Raw genomic sequence first — 18,982 nt, 5'->3', positions numbered from 1 at the left:
GGTGAACTGGGAGCTCAGAATTGTGGGGAAAATATTTGTTCAATTTTATTCCAGGCAGGGTGATATCTAGGTTCACAAGTGGGACCTCCCTGGAGAAGGAGACCTAGTAATGAGCAGCTCTCTCCAGTGGGGTAATGAGAGGTCTTTTGTCCCCTGCTCACTTGCAGAGAGTCTGCAGTGAACCTTCCGTTTGGGGGAGGGGTCTCCTATCCTCTAGGCGATGGGCTTTGTACCTGTAATTTGTTTTTTTGAATGCTCTTCCTTGGAGTCACAACTTGCCTAACTTCTTTGTTAGCTCAGCTCCCCGCTTTTGGCTTCCTAGAGTCAACTTTTGTCCTCTATTTCTCCCTCTGGTCAGGAGCCTCTGACAGATGTTGCTTCTAGTCGGACATCTTCCTTCTGTCCTCTTGGCTGCATCAGTGTTATCTCTCCATTATCTTACAAAAAAGTATTCCTGCTCCTGAGGTGATGAATATCATGTATTTCAATTTCCCCCAGAGGTTCCCTGGAATATTCCCTATCACAGTGGCCATTTCCACAGGTCTGTGAACTAAGGGAACTTCTCCACTACCTGCCCAGCTGAACCCAGAACCGCCCCATCAGCTGGCCAATGTGATCAGGTTTTGCACTTCAGGTGAAGCTGGTGGGTCCAGACTCTGTTTCCTGCAGGCAGTATTGACAGTGTGGGAAGCCGCCACGATGCCAATCTCTCTCTAATTAGACACCTTTTGTGCTGGGTACACTAGGATATATATTTTTAAAATATATACAAAATTTGGGGGGTTTTAAATATTTTGCTAAGACAAAAAATTAAAAATTTGGGTTGCATCCTATTAAGTATATAAAGTTCTCTTTATAGGCTTTTAAAAACAAGATTTAAAAATATATTTCTTGACCTAGTTTTTAGCTCATAGAAGTAAAAGTTTGTTTATTGTACCTATATAATTTAAAAACTTCCCTGTGCAACAGATTTCAACAGATTCTGTTTCTTACATCTGTAGAAAAAATACATAAAGCAACAGCCCTATAGATCACATACAGTAGTTACATCTACTACTCTGATCACCTCCAGCACATTATTCACAGCAAACAACTTACTATGTTCAACACAGGGAGGGAAGCTACTATGTTTAAAATGAGTTTTATAATGCCGGATACGCAGAGGGGCTGCTGAGGACCTTGCAAGACACGTTTCTTTTTTCTTCTTTTCAGGAGAGGGCAGCTGGTTAAGCTTCTTGTTCTGTGTGCAAGGTGTCAAGATGATAAAAACCTCCCAGTTTCCATGACAAGTCAGGAGCCTGGCTCTTCAGAAAGATATTGACTCCAATTTTCAAAAGCATCTCTGTTAAGTGAGGAGGTGAAAGGTTTATATTATACAAAACCAATCAGCTACCGCAAATTGTCACCCCTATTCTGGGGTGAATCTTGGGTGAGCTGCAGGTGACAAATGGTTCTCTTGAGAACACCTGTGTCAAAGGGGTGTGTGTGTTTGGTATACAACCAGGGAGGTTTCTTTTCCTCTTGGCAACTTCTTCGTGAATTACCTGCCTTGCACATCACGTTCTGGCTCAGTGTTAGTTCAATAATGAAGGTGTTTTTCTTTCTCTTATACTGTTTTCTGGGTTGGGAGAAGATCCGTGTTTTGTCTCACAAAGGCTCCTTTCTTGTCAAACCTCCAAAGCAGTCGGTTGACCTTCTTCCAGGTCCATTCTCCCAGGATGACCTTCTGGGGATGTGAGTCAGCCCATATCACTTCCCAGGCTAACGGGCTCCTCAGCCTGGGTGCAGCAGTCCGGTGGGCAGCACATGCTGCTCTGAATCCATCTCATTCCCTACGTGAGATGTTTTGCTGGCTATACTCTTTTCCTAAAATGCTCCGTTTTCTGATCTTTCCAAGGCTTGCCATTGGGTCTCCCCTAAACACAATTTTTCGGAAGGGCTCTCCATGGCTGCCCAGGAAGCCAGCCACTCAGTAACACTCTCATGAGTTAATTATTTGGCCTGATTTTGTTTGCAATCCCTTTTCTTTCCATTTCCTTAATCATCAATATTTCTGCATCCTCTGAAACATTGAAAGCTCTATCTTTCTTGGTGCCCTGTTAGATGTTCAAATAAAAATATGTAGAATTAGAATTTCTCTTTTCTTTTGTTGTAGAAAAAAAAGTGTTTAAGTAAACTAACAGTTTCTTGCTTATGGTATTTTTGTAAATAAGTTATTTTATAAAGCATCACTAATGATTTTTACCGTGTGAGTTAACCGTACGTTCACTTTTGTGTTTATATCAGCAAATACACATACACAAAAGCTGCCTTGAAACACAGCAGGAATGCAGCAAGATGCTGTCGGGGTGAGGAGTGGTCTGTGGGGTCTGCCTCGGCCCCCAATACCGGGAACGCAGGGCAGGCGCACCAAGGGAGGCCCTGAGACCACACATCTCTGTGTGTACAGAGAACAAAGCCAGCTGGCAAGTGGCTGGGTGTGCCTCAGGAGTCTTCACTGACAGACAGACGCACATGTACAGTGACGGTTGGTGTTGGGTTTCGAGTCATCAGAGACTGCTCAGACTCCATGACTGAAGTACCACCGTATGCACGGACTTGGTGTGCCCTTCATATGCTCCCCTCTGCCTTCTTCCTGAACTTCAGGGGGCCAATCCACACCTGTGCAGGCACCTGCTGACTCTGAGCTTCCTGCACCTGTCTCACACCGTGCCAGACACCAGCCATGCTGTCTGCCCATCCAACTCCAAGTGGCAGCAGACTCAGACCCATGTGGGCAGGGATTCCAGGGTCTTGGATACCCAGAGGAAGGACTGGAACATACTCCTTTCCCTGGGGAGAAGAAAAGCCAGAGGGAGCACAGCTGGGCCTCCTAGCACATCCAGCAGCAGGGCCCCTCCCTCAGGGTCTACGGGTAGAACAATGGAACACATTTAAAATACATCTCATTTTACTTGATATTCAAATGCACGGACGCTGAATGAACTCTTAGACTAAAAACAAATCCAACTGAGTCATGCTCAGGTTCACAAAGAACCAAAGAAACCCTGTAGCTTCACATGAACCAAAATGCCAATTCCTGCAAGTTGTGCTGGTCATAAACTGGCCAGGGCTCAGGGACCCTGGTGGGACGTGTGCCTCTCCTCGGTTCCAGAAGCGAAGCACCTGCTGATGCTGTGTGAATTCCTGAGCCACCGTGACCCCTGCAGAGCTCCACAGAAAGCCACTGTCTTATTTCCATGTCATCACACCTCGACGCTCCCCAGCACCCGTAAGCACACAGAGCAGCCCCAGTAGATGTCTGCTTGTTCACGTTCTAACTTAGAAGGAGGACAGCCTCCCAAATCCAGGGCATCTTTTCTGGTAGTGCCATTCTCATTGAAAGATCCTGATTTCAATTTTTCCTTTCCAAAATAGTTATCAAACAGGATTTCCAACTCCTGACACAAATGCAAAAAAAAAAAAAGATGTCAGCTAAGATGTCTACAACTTTGTGCACTGATAAAAGACATCAAATATTTTGAGGAGGGGTTGCATTCTTGTCAGTTACTTATTCATTCATTCGACAAGTATTTTCGACTGCCTCGTCTATGTCAGGTAACGTTGTAGGCCCTTGGGATGCATTCATCAATAAACTCTGGCCTCTGTCATTGTCCTTCGATCCTTCTGGGAGGAGATTACAGTGAGAAATGAAACCAAGTAGAGAATGAACTATGTCAGGAGGTGATAAGTGCTGTGGACCAAAGAAGAGAGAGAGACACAAAGGGCCTTAGGGGGTGTGGGAGGGTCTGGCTGGGAGTATAGATGGGACAGTCCTGGACAGGAAACAGCCAGCAGAGACCCTGAAGTGGCCCCCGTCCCTTGTAGGAGGAGTGTGGGCACCCCTGAGGCTGGAGGTGAGAAGGGCTGGGTGGCAAGACTAACGGGGTGAGGCGGGAGGAAGCACTGGGCCAGGGGAGCAGAGAAGTGCCCTGGCTGAAAGGGACCTGGACTTCTCTCTGAGTGATCCAGGAGCCACAGCTGCATCCTGAGCACAGTGCTAGAATGAAGGACTTAAGTTGTAAGCGTCCAGCACAGTCCACACAGGGACTGTGGAGCAGCTGAGAAGAGGCAGTGAGGCCAGCTGGGGGCTATTGCAGTAGTCCGGGCAAGGGATGGGACAGGCTCGGCAGGCACAAAGGAGTGTGGTGGAGCTTCCTTCTTGATCATGGTGGGTTTCCAGATGGACTGCATGTCGAGTATAAGACAAAGAAGATTTGAGAAAGAATCCAGGGTTTCCTTTCATAAGTCTCAGGTTCTTGCTCGACATTAAAATAGAAATCAGAGAAAGCTAATTAACAATTGTCAGAGGCTAAAGAAAGGTCACATGAAGATAAATGTGGAAGTTTCTGAGGAAGGGAACAGGAAAGACTACGGGTGGCAGAAACAATGCTGTTGGTACAAAACCTGAGTGTTCTGGCCAAGCTGGGCACAGGTGCATCCTGAAACCTCAGGCCACCCACGGGTGATGGTTACTTGTACATACAGTAGTTACCTTAGTCACCCCTTAAGACAAGACACATTGTTATCCTGAGTTCTGGTGCCGTATGTAGTTGAAAAATTTTTATCCAGAGTTTAGTTAATATTTTTAGTTCTAGCTTAGTACCTAAACAATTTAAAAAGTTTTTTCTTTTACTTTTGATAACCCAGTTATAGGATGGAGTTCATGCACATGCATGAGTGCTTTTGAAAATTCAGATTCCTGGTAGGTATGTGAGGGCCGCAGAACACAGATCTTGACTTCAGCCGCTCAGCTGGGCCGAGCTCTTAGAACAGCGTCACTGCCTACTTGGATGAATAAATGAACAAATACCATATAGTTTTAAGTATTTGAAGCAACTGGACTTGTCAGAAAGAGGTAGATTACTTCATTTGAGATAAGGTTGCAATGATCAGCTAACATTACAAAGATCAGCTAACTCAAACAGGAGCTGTCTTTTCTCATTCAATACCACAAATTCATATTTGAAACTTTCCTGTGTATATAGGCAAGATTACAGAGTTTCTACCCCACCCTAAAACTTACTGAACTGGTGAGTTTAACACAAACGTCAGAGTGCTAGCAGGCTGATTGTGCCTTTATTGGTATAAAAGAATTTGGCAAACTGTATCCTGTGGGATGAATCTGGCATACCACCTGTTTTTATAGTTTGAAAGCTAAGAATGGTTTAACCATTTTAATGGTTAAAAATCAATACAAGTATGTTTTGTGACACACAAAATTCAAGTCTCCATGTTTATTGTTTCCCTGAAACACAGCCGTGACGTTCAGGTCACATACGTGTCTACACTGCTTTTGCTTGAGAGCTGCAGAGCTGAGATATTTCAGTAGAGACCGCAGGGCTCCCATAGCCCGAAAGAGCTATTATCTGGCTTAAAAAAAAAAAAAAAAATTTTTTTTTTTTTTTTGCTGTCCTCTAGCACAGAACAATGATTAAATAATACTTTTTTGTATGAAATAACATTTTCTTAATATAACTTTTTCTTATTAATCCTCATGTTTTTGAATAAAAGAATTAGAAGTATGGTTTATTATCTGGGTCCTCTCCTAGAAATCATCTCTTTTGCACAGAACCAGGTCATCACTTTCTCACAGAAGTTGCTATTAGGGGTTAGATTCTAGGACCAACTATGAAAGTCTTCTCATAGGGTTCACTGGCTTTGCATTTCACAGGATAGAAGTGAATCAGTAGTTAGGATTTTGATAATGTATATCAGTGCTTATTGGCTGAAAAAGTTCAGAAAACAGGGGGAAAGAGGAACTTTCACGTCCATCAGGGTGCATCAGCTCAAGCCCAGTCTCTACAAGAAAGAAAGTAGATCTAAATTCGATAAAGTTCCACGTAATTAAGTATAAACATTCTCCCTTTCATTTCTGAAAATGGCAAAGTGCTTTAATATCTCCAGAGACTAAGCCCACCGAGATCCCGTCCCCTCTTCAAAGAGCACAGGCTGGCAACAGCTTGAGTGCTTAGGGAAAGAAATACTTCTGACAAATCTCTGCATCCGTATTTTCAAAACTAATGGATGGTGCTAGAGAGTATGTACTAGACAAAACAAAACAAAAACAAAACCCTCAATTTTACTCAAAATGGACCATGGCTTTATATATAAAAGATAAATCTGAAAAACATTTAGAAAAAAATCATATAAGCGAAAAATCTTCAGGATTTAGACCTAGTCATGATCTCCTTTGGTATAGCAACAAAAGCATAATCCATAAAATAAAAAAAAAAGATATATGTGGTATTAGACCTCATTACCATTAAGAAACTTCTGTTCTCTAAAAGACCTTGTTAAGAGCACGCAAAGAGCAGCTCCAGATGGCGAGAAAATGCTTGAAAACCACGTATCTGCCAACAGACAAGCACCTTAAACATACAAAGAATGCTCAAGACTCAAAAGTTAAAAAAAAAAAATCAAACAAAGTAACTCCAATCAGAAAATGGGCAAAAGGCATTAAAAAGCCACATCTCACTGAAAAGTGTATACAGATGGAAAATAACCACATGAAAAGATGCTCAAAACTATTAGCCATTAGGGAAAAACAGAGAGAGATCACCGCACACTTCTTAGTGCAACTAAAATTGAAAAACATACCATAGACATATATTTTCTAGCTAACAGAAGTATTACAGACAATTGTTATTATTTATACAGAAATAACAAATAGTAGTGAACATGCGTAACACATTGTTGGTGAGAAAGTAAAATTGCACAGCCATTCTGAAAAATTCTCAGGCATTCCGAAAAATTCTCAGCCATTCTGAAAAATAATCTGGCAGTGAAAAACCAAACACAGCTCAGCAATTGCTTTCTTGGGCATTTATACCAGTGAAATGAAAACTTACGTTTCATGAAAATCTGTACATGAATGTTTGTAGCAGCTTAACTTATACAAGTCCCAAACTGGAAATAGCCCAGATGTCCCTCGGGTGGTGAATGATCAAGCGAACTGTCACTTCCATTCCCTGGAGAATTGTGAGGCATTGACGGGAATGCACCATGGGCACAGCCAACATCTGGCTGCGTGTGCACCGTGGAATGTCGTGGGAAAGGTCAGTCCCAAAGATGGTACACTCCTCATGTCTGTCATCGACAGAGAAATGACAGAGTGTAGAAACGGAAAACAGGTTAGTGGTTGCCAGGGCTTAAGGAGGGCTGGGGGCTGAGGGGAAATGGGTTTGGCTGTCAAAGAGCAGCCTGGGATTCTTGGGGCGGTGGAGATGTCCTGTGCACTGATACTCCCGCGTTAGCACCCGGAGGCTTTCACTCGGGGTACGGGGTGAAGGGCTCACAGGATCTCTGTATTTTACTTCTTACAACTGCAGGTGAATCTGTGATCACCTCAACATAAATATATGCCATTAAGAAAGCGAAGTCTACCTGAATTTGCAGGTATTTGAATTACGGACCACGAATACAACTGTTTTATATTTAAGGTTATGCAAAGGTTCTTTGCATTATATGAAAGCATCCATATACATACACATATATAATTTCAAAATTTAAAGAGATTAAACAATTTTCTAGAATCAGCACAGAAACTCAGGTATTTCTGAATGTACAGGTCTGACAATAAAATGCATGAACTCACCCTAGGAAAAAAGGTACATACCTTATTGCTGAATATCACTATGGTACCTTCAAAGTATTCACCTATGCAAGGCCTAGCCCACCCTTCAAATCAGTTGTGGAACTCTTTTTCTGGAATGCCCATCAGCGCTATTATCATACTACCCTCGATGTCCTGAATGTCACCAAAATGCCTTCCTTTCAATATTTTCTTTATATTCAGGTAAAGAAAAAAGTCATTGGGGGCCGAATCAGGTGAGTAGGGAGGGTGCTTCAATACAGTTACTTGTTCGCTGGCTAAAAATTCCCTCCTCGACGGTGCCATGTGAGCTGGGCCATTGTCACAATGCAAGAGCCACGAATTGGAGAAAAGTGCAGGTCGTTGTTGTCTTTTTCACGCAGATTTTTCAGCACTTCTAAATAGTAAACTTGGTTAACTATTTGTCCAGTTAGGAAAAATTCATAATGGATAATCTCTCCGAGATCAAAAAAATGTTAGCCACATCACTTTGACTTTTGATTTGGACTAATGAAACGTTTGGGTCCTGGAGAACTGGCCGACTTCCATCTGCACTCTGATGCTCGGTCTCAGGGTTGTATTGGTTCACAGGCCAAGATTTTCAGTTAGATTTTCCTGTTTCCTATCGACATTTCCTTGGTCTCCTGTGTTTCTCACAGTGAGCTGACGACTTTGACGTACAACATCGAATCGTTGCGATGTTTTCGTCAGTTCTGCTCATTACTGGCCGCCCTGACCTCTCTATATCAGTGCCACTTTCTCTCCCCTCAGAAAAACGTTCGATCCCTTTCTTCATGGCTATTTTCTTCATGGCTCTGTCCCCATAAACGTGGACTAACATGTCCCTGATCTCATTTCCACTCTTGCCAAGTGTAACAAGAAATTTAGTATTTGTTTGTTTCCCTAATTTAAGCTCTGACATTCTCATGACTGCACACAAAAACACACACAGCAATAATGAACACGACTCAGCAAGCAAGGCACGTGTTGCCAGGAACACAGCTGGGAGACACAAGCACACCAAGGTTAAGAAGCCACTCTGTGTACAGTGCGCTCATGTGAGCACGGGTGGCACTTTCATGGCACACGGTGGCACGTTCATGGCATGTGGTGGCACGTTCATGGGCTTCAGTGTCAGACCTTGTCCCTTCTCAACAGAAAACAACATTTCAGGATTGTAAAATCCCTAGTAAATATTGGCAAGTTTGAAAATGTGCACTCCCATTGTCAGCGTCACCCAATGCTAGGGATGATGACTGTTTTATTTTGGAATAAGCATAATAAAAAAATACTAACCCAAGCAAAAAGCTCTTTCTGGTTATTAATATAACACAATTACTCTTTACTCAAGAGGCTTTCTAAATGCTGCTACTGTGGGCCAGATAAAAAAAGAAAAAAGGAAAAATATCAGAGGACAAGGATTCCCTGGGTAGACGTGTTAAACCTCTGAAAATATGAGACTTTAGTTTGTCAGTGGAAACACAGGTGTGATAACAGATGTATGCACAGAAATAGCCCCACTCTTACAAGAAAACATGAAATACCTCTGATTGTCTGTCCCTCAAGAGTTCATTGCAATATTTCAAAGTGAAAAATTTACTTTGATGATCTTGATATTTAGCAAGTAGCTATGAAATTGTGTCATAAAGTATAGCTATCAAACATAAGTTTACATGAATTCTAAAATTTACAGAATTTCAGTATGTAACAGAAATGAATCAATCACTTTAATTTCGTACAGCAAGGAATGTGAATTTTATTACAAGCAAAAATTCAGTCTGAATTCCATGGAAATGTTTCATGCTAGGCAAATAAAATACAAAAAATAGTCGAAAATTATTGATACTGTATATTACTGCTATTTAGCTAGGTAATAAACTCCCTTCCCCAGAAATTTTCATGTTTGAATTAGAGATGTTACTTTTTGTAATAACTGTCCTTATACTTTTCTCTTACTTAATCAAGTTTTGTAGTTATATTCTAATTTCCATGTTTACATGTTGTTTATGTAAATGGTTTTTGTTTATCTCAGTCTAACTCAAAGAGTCTTATAAGTCTTATACTTATACTGTTGGTATATAGTAAATGCCCATGTTAGATACCACTTGTAAGTCATCACTATTCTATTTATTGCAACATTAATATTTTAATGTTTTTTGAGCTATGAAAGTTTATTTTTGAAGATAAGTACCATATGATTGTTCAAATTAGATGATACACACCATAATATATATTAGCAATAGACCCATAGCATTGATAATTAAATCACTTATTTCAATTAAATTGTTAAGACTGTGTTGTGAACTAAACTAAGTTCTCTTTAATAAAGGAATTCTCTAACAATAGCAATTTTGCTTTCATTATATGAAGTTTAGACATTGAGTGAAAACCAAGTATGCTTGCTCTTTGATATTTAAAATAGTATACTATTTATTATTAATGATAATAAATTTTGAATGTACCGTAAATTTCTTTTTTTCCTATGTTCATAAAACTATAGGTCCCTCAATTCAGTTTTTCAAAGAGATTTTAGTTTCTTTAAAAATGAAAATGAAAACCAAATTAAAAACTTCAACCTTCATTTTCCAAATATCCTTTTCTAAACATTTATTCATATCAGTAACCATTAAACTGACTCCCTACTTTCCAATAGGTAGGAACAATAAAAATCTATTGAGGTGAGGAAACAATTATCACATTTTCCTTTTTTCTTTTTTTGGGGGGGTGGGTGGGTGGGGAAAATCTCAGTATGTCAGTAGAGGCTGTAGCATCACAGCTCACAGCAACCTCAAACTCTGGGGCGTAAGTGATTCTCTTGCCTCAGCTTCCCGAGAGGCTGGGACTACAGGTACCCGCCACAACACCTGGCTATTTTTTGGTTGCAGTTGTCATTGTTGTTTAGCAGGCCCGGGCCGGGCTCGAACCCACCAGCCTTGGTGTATGTGGCTGGTGCCCTACTCACTGAGCTACGGGTGCCGAGGGAATTATCACACTTTTCATTAAACATTCTCTGAAAATTCACCGGCTCAGTATCAATAAGGCCCTAACGGGTAACAATTTCAGGATGTTGCAGAAACCTCAGGTAGTGGTAACAATGTCGAGATCTGGTCTCTCCCTAACAGGAAGAAGTGATACTTACTTGTGTACAGTCTTTCCCCATTTGAGTTAAAGCTTCACTCACCATGTGCCTTTGTACCCCACCTGTGTCAGGAGAATCTTACCACTGTCAGTTTGAATTGAGTGGGGTGATTGGGAGGCCAGAGAGGGAGAAAAACTAATTTGAGAACTACAGAGTGGAACATTTATCACCCAAAGCTTCCCTTGAGTCAATATGTCTCTGGAACTGAGAATGAATAACGTCCCCTTACATGCACCCACATTGTGAGGAAACATATAAATCAAAGTGCTTTTGTTTCCCTCACCTTTGAGGACAGACCTCATCAAAGCTTCGGGGCAGTAAAAAAAGAGTCTAAGACCTAATTTAACCTAAACAACCAGGGATTCTAATAGACTACAATACACACGCTGAGAAAAAGGGGGCTGAGCCCAGGTGAGACACGGTGCATCTGCTTTGTCTATCCTAAAAATTCTATAAATATTATGTGGATGTGCATTGGAATTTTCTATTGTTACACAGTTCGTCATAGTTCAAATGAGTTTCATCGCACCTAGGATCATTTTATATAGCATAGAGAAATAAATATATATACATGTATATTTTCTTGTACCCGGTGATAGTATTTCCAACATCTGGACAACTTCTGTTGTCCTTAATAACACTAGATATTGCCAAGTTTATTACTGCCATCTGTACCTCGAATATTTTTTTAACTTCCTCAATGAGCATGTGAGTTGTTTGAGGGTAACATCTGAAAGTTGCTTTAAAATGCAACTCAGCACACATCTGTGGAGTGGTTTCTCTTGTGTTTGGAACCATCCTAAGAAGTGTGAAAATACTGAACAGGGATATTAAAAATAATGAGTAATTGATTCCAGGGATTCAGATTCTCCCTAGAACCAATCACTAAAAAATAAGAAATATCCAGAAAAGAAACACAGATCTATACACAGAAGTAAGGAAAGAACAAGAGAGGACGTGATCCTGTTCAGTGTCACACGTGAGACACCAAGCGCCGTAATTAGTACAAAGTCTCTGCGGCTTCTGTGTACGAGGATTTCAGTAACAACCCAACAGTGTCAAAATAATTTGTGGTGAATATTATGAAGGCGGAAGCGTAAGAATCATATAAACTACGTTCTTATTTACTCCTAGGGCTGGGGAGTCAGAGCAGCAGCGCCGACCGCACCCGGGTGGCACCTGAAGGCCCCGAGACAGGAGCAGGCTGCAGGCAGAGGGCACGGCTCACGGGAACGCTCCAAACAGGAAAAATCTGTCAGGACAAGTGGAGAAGGGCTGGAGAATGCAGCAGGGGCCAGAAGCCCCAGGTGACCATTGTGAGGTCGGGGGCAGACAGTGGATTTTACTCTAACATTAGTGAGAAACCAGAGACGATTTTGTTGATGTTGTGGTTTCCCTGAAGCAGGTTTGCCTCCGCCATGGCTTTCCATGGGCCAGACATGATGCAGGAACACAGCCACATGGCAGGTAGACAGTCCTGGGGTAACTGGGAAAACACCTGCAAGGGGGCAACTTCCGGGGGTTCTTTAGAATCAGAAAAGAGGAAAAGAATCTGGAAATTCCAGACAACCAGGTCAGGATGGACTATGCATTTGAGAGTCAACAGATGGGAGGGATTAAACTCTTCCAATATGTATTTAAACTAGAAACCTCATTTACTCCCCTACCTGAATAGAACTGGCTTCTCCCTCCCCTGTCTTCCCACACACCACCAACTGTTTACCACCCCCTGCCCCTTACACTGGCTCTCCCTATCCAGCCTTCCTGGAAACTTGAGATCCTTTCAACCCTATCTTTTGCAAATGCACGGTTTAGTTATGTATTTATTTATATTAAATCATAGCTGTGTACATTAATGCCATCATGGTTTATATACAATTTGAAATATTTTCATCAAACTGGTTAACACATTGAAAAACTAATAAAAACCACCTGAAGAGGCCAGGAAGGGGCTGTATTCTCTGGTCTACGGGCCTGAGTTGGTGTAAGCCATCTCCAGGCATCCTCAGACTTGCTTTTCCTTAAAACTGGTGTTGAGGCCGTTATTTCCAGCGCCATTTCCCGGCCAGCATTCAAAACAGTTGTGGTTTGCGCATATGGACGCCTGACATAATCACACCTGCCTGAACAGCCCTGGAGGCTGGTGTCCAGTTTGGGTGCAGAGCTGGACGATGTGGCAGCCCCTGCAGTGAAAAGACACGCTGGGGACATCATCTCACAGGAAGTCACGACCAGCTATTTGGCAATGGGACATGGGGAGAGGTGCGGTTATGCACATATTATTTTTGAGATGTCAGCAGGATATGCAGATGAGCTTATCTAGTTGTTATCATATAAAGTCACACAGCAGGAGGGAGCTCCAAATCAAGGTTTTTGAGATTTTTAACCTGAGGATTCTCTGTCCATGTTTGCGGAAAAATGAATTTGCTCAGAGGAAGTACTACAGAGAGTAGACCAGATGTCCTAGGACAAACACCCCACCCCCAAACCCCAATCCCCCAGGATACCTGCACCTCCAGGGTGGGGGGGGATGAGACTAGAAAAGGGACAGTACCAGAGCAGCCACTGCATCAGGAAGGACCTAAGGGAGGGTCTCAAAAACCAATTTCAAAAGCACTGTGGCTGTCTCAGGAGCTGATTATGGGCGCCAAAGGAGGGCTGGCTGAGACCGGGGCTTATTTCCCACAGTTACAAGATCAGTGGCTGCTGGTGACGAGGGCAGACCAGAAGTCCAGGCGGTCCTGGCGTGCTCTGGTGAGCACAGTCTGTTTGTTGGAATTATGTCCTAAAGGGAGGAGGAGACAGGGACATTTGAATGCGAAAGATGGTAGATTTTAAAACGTCAACAACTTGAGCATAGATACCTTATCACCTTATAAATCTTTGTCCAAGTCTGGGAAAGAATTGGTTTGCTCAGGGAGAGTCCATACAGAATGTTCACACAGAAAATGCAGGAAGGCAGAGTGAGACTCAGCCCCAGCGGAAGGGCCCCTGCGGCGGCCCCTGGGAAGGGTCAGCATCGCCCGCCAGCTGCAGGGCAGCAGGGTGGGGGTGCAGGGGCTGCCCTGCGTCTGCTGTCCATTGCCAAGAAATGAATGGAGCCCTGCTCCTCCGAGCCTTGTCTTCCTGGACTGTGATGTGGGACCATCTGCTCCGTGTGGAAGAGGCTGTGAGGAGCTGGATGACTTGAGGAAAGTGGTGAAGATGTGGAAAGAGGAAGTGAGTAAGGAAGAGTCTGTGGGAGCAGGTCGAGGAGGGCCCTGCATTCCAGGGGAGAGCAGGGAGCCTGGGCAGGGCAGTGGGAGAACTGGGGGCAGGTGCCAGAGCCCAGGACCAGGTTTACTGGGAGCAAATATTACTCCCAGATAAAGCAAAGGACTGGCCTCAAGGGAGGATTCAGGGCTGCAAACAGAAGACACACACAAGAGCACAAGTTTAAATCTCATATCTCTCGGCTCAGATTTCCGGGTACAGGGTGGCCACACCTGTGCCCTGCAGAAGAGCTGGTAGAAGGCGAGTGAATGAGACCCAGGGTGCTCAGGCAGGGCAGGACAGGAGCCGAGGAGGCAGAGGCCAGACCCCCAGAGCCTGAGGGTTCTCCTGGGATGCCCAGGGCTTCTGCGGAGCAATAACCCTTACACATGTGAGCTTCCTTGTTGTTCTGCCCTCCATGGAAGGTTAACGAGGACCAAACAATTTCCACCTTCCATATCCGGCACTGGAGACCCCAGCACCACGGTAGAAAGAGCTGGGTATTGGTAGGTGAATGAATGAGTTGAAACACAAACAAGTGAATGAGGGGCTAGTTCGTGACTTCACCATCCTTACACCAGTTTTATCTGACCCTGACAAGCCCAGGTGACTTTGCCCATGCTCAGGGGTGGTCAAGTGGTTAATCTCAGTATTTCTCTCAGTGACTAGCATTTTCTACGTTCTCATTACTGAGTTTATTTCCAAATGATACCTTTATCTTGATAATTCTGTCAATTAAATGCGGGAATATTTTCTTTAAAGAAATCTCCTTAAAATAATGTTGCCTCTTCCTGGGTTCTCATGCTGAGGTCTTGGGGAAGGGTGGGTCTGTCACCTGAGGTCTGGCCAACACTCCAGGATGTTACGCCAGCTAGTGTCTTACTGATAAAGTTCCTATGTGATGATAAGTATTCTAGATAACCAAGAGTGAAGAAGCGCCATTTCATCTGTCTTGTTTCTTTGCTTTCATTTGTTAGTAGGTTTGTTAATATCAGAGAAAATGAATCCCAGCTAAGATCCTAACGTCCCACAGAATGCAAGACATAGAACTTTAAGGACACGGGCACCTTCCTTCCAGTCAGTTCAGCACCTCTTCCCTGTGTCTCTGACAGGGGAAGCACAGCCGATGCAAGGTCCTGTGTTCTGGAGGGTCCCCAGTCTGTGTTCATCATGGTTGACCATAAAGGCGTGTGGCCCGTTCCCTGCAGTCCCTGAGGAGGGCGCTGAGAGGGCAGAGGGCTACTGAGTCCAGCTCTACTTGCCATGTGCTGCCTTTCCATGGAAATTCAGGCCATCGGCCGTGGGTTTATAGCTGGTTCTCTCCCATAAAACTGCCCCATCCTGTCCAGGAATTGGCAATATCAAAGTCCTTTCCCATTATAAACAGCAAATGAGTTTTTTAAAATGAAAATGCACCTATTAACTTATCTGTCAATAAAGTCGATTAGGGAGTGATGTCCTGGGCTGCCAAGGTGCCACCATTATTTACAGGAAAACCCATCTCACACAATCTGAGAATACAAAATGGTTCCAGAGCCATTTACCTTCGGGTGAGAGAGCCGACGGCTGGGGCCACGGGAGACTTGGCTGACGTTTGCGTAACCCCCAGAGCACAGGTCAGTTTTGTGAGCTGAACTCCATTTTCTTGCGTTTCATGCATGATTAAATGGTAATTAAGCTTTAATGAAAAGTGTTAGGCTAATTACAATTAACATAATGGCAGTAGTCAGTTCACGTCCTCCTGTTTTACACGCTGTGCAGAGCTGGCAGGACAGGAGACCCTGAATGGGGCTGGATGGCTCGGGAGCATCCTGCGTGCACGTTTCTCCAGGAGAAAATTGTTCTTCACAGTGAAGTGAAGGAAAACACCCCCCTGACGGCTGCGATGTCAGGGAACACGGGGGAGCTAAGTGAGTGCTGTTTCCAGTGACTGTTCCCATCCCAAGATTACCGTAAAGCAAGTGGGAAAACAATCATTTCTTTTAATAAAATGAATAAATTTATCAGATGATAGGTTAAACTATTCTTATTTAAAAAAAAAACTGGCAGGGTGGCTTACACGTGTAATCTCAGTGCTCTGGGAGGCTGAGGCAGGAGGATCACTTGAGTTCAGGAGTTGGATAGTACTCTGAGCAGAAGCAAGAGCTCATTTCTATTAAATAGAAAAAATAGCTGGGTGTTGTGCGGGCGCCTGTAGTCCCAGCTACTCAGGAGACTGAGGCAGGAGAAGCACTTAAGCCCTGGAGTCTGAGGTTGCTCTGAGCTAAGGGAAGGTCACGGCATCTAATCTGGGAAAACAGAGTGAGACTCTGTCTCAAAAAAAAGATTAGAAAAATAGGGCCAGGCACCGTGGCTCCCACCTGTATTCCTAGTACTCTGGGAGGCTGAGGTGGGCAAATTGCCTGAGCTCAGGAGTTTGAGACAGGCCCAAACAAAGGTAAAAGTAGAAAAACTAGCCAGGTGTTGTGGTGGGTACCTATAGTCCCAACTACTTGGGAGGCTGAGACAAGAGGATCTCTTGAGCCCAAGAATTTGATTTTGCTATGTGCTGTGATGCCACGGCACTCAAGCCCAGGGCAACTGAGTGAGACTAAAAAAAAAAGGAATAATAAATAAATGAATAAATAAATGAAGGGCAGCAAACTTTATGAAATGAACATATTCTGCTTTGTTTACACCTGGTATCAAAGTACCAAGTAATCAAGAATAAAATAAATTTGCAAAGAATTACAACACTTAAAAGGACAAGAAAAGCCTTTCCTGTTCAAAACAAAGCCAGTGGCAGCAAGTAATTCTGACAGTAAATATTATATAAAAACTATTATCACCTATTGGTCAACACTGGATAGAAATCAATCCAGAGGTGAAAGAATCTCTATTATTAAAACACAGCATTTAAATATTTATTAGGGAAGACAAAACTATTAAAAATTTTGAATTGAGCTCTTCAGTCAGTGATGAAGTATCCAATTTATAGAAAACACAGTGGCATTTGTGACATAATTGAAGTCGTATGAGTATTTTCAACATTTATACACCTGGACATTTTTTTTTGGCCGGGGCTGGGTTTGAACCCACCACTTCCAGCATATGGGACCGGCGCCCTACTCTGTTGAGCCACAGGCGCCACCCTGACCTGGACATTTTTTAATCCTACCCAATTAGCAAATCCTTGTTATATTAGGCTTAGGCTAAGGTGGAAAAATACCAGTTAACTCCTGGCAAATTTCTGGGCCGCAAGCCCTCAACAAAATGGAGAAAGTCTGGTTCACTCCCAAGATAGATGGGAAAGCGCTCACTGACTTCTTGCTTGACTAACTCCCTGAGAAACGGATTGGGAAGTACCAACTGTCCCCGGACTGACCTTTGAGAAATACCAGAAGGGAAAAGTACTGAAACAAAGATATATGACTAACTAACTGCAAAATTCTGCTTCTGTACAATGCTTGCTGACCTACCCGGATGCAGCTGGGCAGCCCGCGTGTCAACCAGGATGCAGACCAAGCCTTAAAAACCCGACCCTTAATCACTCGGGCTGCTCTCTGAACCCCTATGTTGGTGTGAGGCAGTCGCCGGCTGGCTCTTCAATAAAGGAACTCTGCCTGTGAATACGGCTTGTTTGGCACTGTGGTTTTGGGGGAACTCTTGGGCATAAAATTAAGCACTAACTACGTATAATATTCCAGAAAGATATTATAAGACACTTCCCACGTGTAACTCAGCCAGGTGGCTTGTAAATGAAGTACTGGCATGCTGGAGCAGTGGTTCTCAACCGTCCCAACGCCGTAACCCGCAGGCTGAGAGCTGCTGTGCTGCAGCATTATGACAGGAGTACAAACATCGAGTGTGAGGATGGAGGTGACACCATGACTGGCTATGCTAAAGGAATCTTAGGGGTGGCGTGGCCACACTAGAAAGGCCTGCGGAGTGTGTTACAGGAACATGCACCAAAGCCGAGGGGCGCAGGGATAGCGGTCTGCAGCCTGCCAGGCCTTTACGTGGGTCTCAGAGCGGAGGGCAGTAACTGAGGGTGCTGTGGACCTAGATCATGGAAGCCTTCATTGCTTTATAGTCTTTATTTTGGCAACTGGAGCATCAGAAACCTCTTTGGCTGCCAGGAGAAGGCAGTAAAGAGCTCTAGGCAGAAGTGAAGTGTGCTCTGAGTTGTCTCACAGAAGACTCGCCCAGCTCCACGCTCAGCGGGGGACAGCCAGTAAGTGAGCCAGGGTGGCCCAGCAGACCTAAAATGCCCCAGCCCAAGGGGAAAGGGGGTGCAGGCAGGAAGAACTAGTTGGATTTGGGTTCTGTTCGACACGGGGACACTGCTGGATTCGTTGCTGGACTCTATGTGGGCTGTGAGACGCAGAGAGCTCTATAAAGGGACTCCAAACTTTTTTTTCTGAGCAGCCAGCAGAACGGAGCCTACTTCCCCAGCCAGGGTGACTTCTGGGGGACCAGGTTTGGGAGAGGTGGGACAGGTGGTCTGGTCACATGGAGGGCAGTGCAGTGCCTGCTCCAATGTCCCTATCAAAGCAGAGGTGTCCGGGAGCCAGCTGATGCTCCAGGACGTCTGCGAGGCTGGCTGCACCCTCCTGAATGGAGAACAATGACAGAGAACAAAGGAGATGCTTGAGGACAAGCCCTGGGGCGTCCGCTTTTTAGAGTTTGGGGGGAAATGCTGCAAACCATCAGAAGTGCCTTTAACAAGTGTCCTGTGGAATAAGGAGACACCAGCCCCATTCTTGCTGGCTCCCAGAGTAGCCTAACGTCATCTCATGGGGAGTGGGTGGGTGATCCGAGTTGGCTCCCTGAGTGCTGGGCCTTGGGGCTGTCAGGATACGTCTGTGGGTTGAGGCCTGAAATCCTCAGAGAGAATCACTGTGGGGTGGGTTTCTGTGGCTGTCCAGATGAATTCTGTGCTACCTGACCTGCAGGGAGAATGACAGTCACGCCTAGTG

The 18,982-nt window shown here is 44.0% G+C and overlaps 1 protein-coding gene across 2 annotated transcripts in view; it reads right to left on the bottom strand.

Moving 5' to 3' along the window:
• The window catches only part of CSMD1 (CUB and Sushi multiple domains 1), a 1,787,407-nt gene that overhangs the window by 237,581 nt on the left and 1,530,844 nt on the right, over window positions 1–18,982 (bottom strand). The window lies entirely within an intron of this gene.

This window comes from Nycticebus coucang, chromosome 7, assembly GCF_027406575.1.
Source record: "Nycticebus coucang isolate mNycCou1 chromosome 7, mNycCou1.pri, whole genome shotgun sequence".
NCBI classification, from domain to species: domain Eukaryota; kingdom Metazoa; phylum Chordata; class Mammalia; order Primates; family Lorisidae; genus Nycticebus; species Nycticebus coucang.
Note: the sequence above shows the minus strand (reverse complement) of the source record. Positions and strands in the feature narration are given on the sequence as shown.